Genomic DNA, 3,138 nt, shown 5'->3' with positions numbered 1-3,138 from the left:
CTCTCTCTCTCTCTCTCTCTCACACCCCCTCTCTCTCTCTCTCTCTCACCCTCCTCTCTCTCTCTCTCACCCCCTCTCTCTCTCACCCCTCTCTCTCTCTCTCTCTCACCCCCTCCCTCTCTCTCTCTCTCTCACCCCCTCTCTCTCTCTCTCTCTCTCTCACCCCCCCCCTCTCTCTCCCCTCTCTCTCTCACACTCACAGTAACTCTTTCTCATACGCTGTCTCAGACTCTCTCTCACACACACTCTCTCCATCTCTCTCTTGTGTGCACACATGTGCACTCTCTCCCCCCCCCTCTCTCTCTCACTCTCACACACACACACACACACACACACACACACACACACACACACACTCTCTTCCCCCCCTCCCCCCACACTCTCCATCTCTCCCTTTCTCTCTGACATGTGTGCACATAAATATCAGACTGGCCTGTGCCCCGTTTGCTGGGATCGCACTGTGCGCCCGCAAACCCGTTGTGGCAGCCGTTCTGATGCCCGCTGCCTGCCCTTACCCGCTCCCTCCCCACACCCCAGGAGGGGGGTGTGTCAGGAGGGCACGTGGGATGACCACCCTGAGGGCTCGGAGGAGAATCCCAGGCTGGTCCCAAGGCTTCCGGAAGGCAGGAGCGGGGGAGCGGGAGGGGGATTGGCGAGGGACCCTGTGGTGTTTGCCCGGCCAAGAGCTATGGGGCACCGCCTGCTTCCTGAGGGGGGCTGGGCACGACTGAGTGGGAGCTTTTGGCGGTCCCAGTTTCGAAAGGTAGGGGGCGCCGTTTCTACCGTCTTTGAGGGGGGTCGGAAACGTTGGGCGAGACCTTCGTCAACAGCGAATCCTAGAATTTTCTTCCTGAGGTGGGCCCAGGGCGATGGCCGGGGGGCGGAATTGGGAGTTGAGATGATCACGTTGAATGACCAATGGCGCGCTCTCTCCCTGGCATTACCTCCCCCTCGCCCCTATCACTTTGACCCCCTTCATCTTTTTACCAGAGAGGGCACTGGCTGCCAAGGTTACATGTGTGCAGCCACATGGTGGCGCTATCCTTCCGTTGCCATGGAGACACAGTCCAAGCACCGGCCCCCCTCCCCCGAGAGAATCTAACCATCGCCCCCTTGACGTTCAATGGTGTTACCGTCACTGAATCCCCCCTCTCCCCCACTATCAACATCCTGGGGGGTCCCATTGAGAAAGAATCTAACCATCGCCCCCTTGACGTTCAATGGTGTTACCGTCACTGAATCCCCCCCCCCCCCCCCAAAACTATCAACATCCTGGGGGTTCCCATTGAGAGAGAATCTAACCATCGCCCCCGTGACGTTCAGTGGCGTTACCGTCGCTGAATCCCCCCTCCCCCCACTATCAACATCCTGGGGGTTCCCATTGAGAGAGAATCTAACCATCGCCCCCTTGACGTTCAATGGTGTTACCGTCACTGAATCCCCCCTCCCCCCCACTATCAACATCCTGGGGGGTCCCATTGAGAAAGAATCTAACCATCGCCCCCGTGACGTTCAATGGTGTTACCGTCACTGAATCCCCCCCTCCCCCCCACTATCAACATCCTGGGGGTTCCCATTGAGAGAGAATCTAACCATCGCCCCCTTGACGTTCAATGGTGTTACCGTCGCTGAATCCCCCCTCCCCCCCACTATCAACATCCTGGGGGGTCCCATTGAGAGATAATCTAACCATCGCCCCCGTGACGTTCAATGGTGTTACCGTCGCTGAATCCCCCCTCCCCCCACTATCAACATCCTGGGGGGTCCCATTGAGAGATAATCTAACCATCGCCCCCTTGACGTTCAATGGTGTTACCGTCACTGAATCCCCCCTCCCCCCACTATCAACATCCTGGGGGTTCCCATTGAGAGAGAATCTAACCATCGCCCCCGTGACGTTCAATGGTGTTACCGTCGCTGTATCCCCCTCCCCCCACTATCAACATCCTGGGGGGTCCCATTGAGAAAGAATCTAACCATCGCCCCCTTGACGTTCAATGGCGTTACTGTCACTGAATCCCCCCTCTCCCCCCACTATCAACATCCTGGGGGGTCCCATTGAGAAAGAATCTAACCATCGCCCCCTTGACGTTCAATGGTGTTACCGTCACTGAATCCCCCCTCCCCCCCCCCACTATCAATATCCTGGGGGGTCCCATTGAGAAAGAATCTAACCATCGCCCCCTTGACGTTCAATGGTGTTACTGTCACTGAATCCCCCTCCCCCCCCCCCCCCCCCCCCCCCAACTATCAACATCCTGGGGGTTCCCATTGAGAGAGAATCTAACCATCGCCCCCGTGACGTTCAATGGTGTTACCGTCGCTGAATCCCCCCTCCCCCCACTATCAACATCCTGGGGGGTCCCATTGAGAGATAATCTAACCATCGCCCCCTTGACATTCAATGGTGTTACCATCACTGAATCCCCCCCCCCCCCCCACTATCAACCTCCTGGGGGTTCCCATTGAGAGAGAATCTAACCATCGCCCCCGTGACGTTCAATGGTGTTACCGTCACTGAATCCCCCCTCCCCCCACTATCAACATCCTGGGGGTTCCCATTGAGAGAGAATCTAACCATCGCCCCCGTGACGTTCAATGGCGTTACTGTCACTGAATCCCCCCCTCCCCCCGCTATCAACATCCTGGGGGTTCCCATCGAGCAGAAACAGACCCGGACCCAGCCCCATATCAATCCTGTGGCTACCAGAGCAGGGTCAGAGGCTGGGAATCCTGCAGCGAGGAACTCCCCCCTCCTGTCTCCCTGTCCCTCCATCCCCAAGTCAGGGAGGGTGAGGGAATACTCCCCCACTCAGCCCCGGACGGAGTGGAGGTACAGCTCTGACAACACTCGAGGAAACTCCACACCCTCTGGGACAGAGCAGCACCTCCTCTCCCCCCACCCCCCTCCTCCCCCCTCCCCTCAATAGCAGCAGGGCGTCCCGTCTACAAGACCCACTGCAGAAACTTCAGAACTCTGAACCCCACGGCCACTTCCATCTGGCAGCAGATACAGGGGAATGCCACCTTCCCACCCCCCCCCCCCCCACCCTCTGCAAGTTCCCCCTCCCAGCCCCTCACCCACCCCCACTCGGAAATATATCGGCCGCTTCCCCCTCAGTGTGGCTGGGTTTAGGG

This window comes from Hemiscyllium ocellatum, chromosome 41 (assembly GCF_020745735.1).
Source record: "Hemiscyllium ocellatum isolate sHemOce1 chromosome 41, sHemOce1.pat.X.cur, whole genome shotgun sequence".
Classification (NCBI taxonomy): domain Eukaryota; kingdom Metazoa; phylum Chordata; class Chondrichthyes; order Orectolobiformes; family Hemiscylliidae; genus Hemiscyllium; species Hemiscyllium ocellatum.
This window is presented reverse-complemented; position numbering follows the sequence as displayed.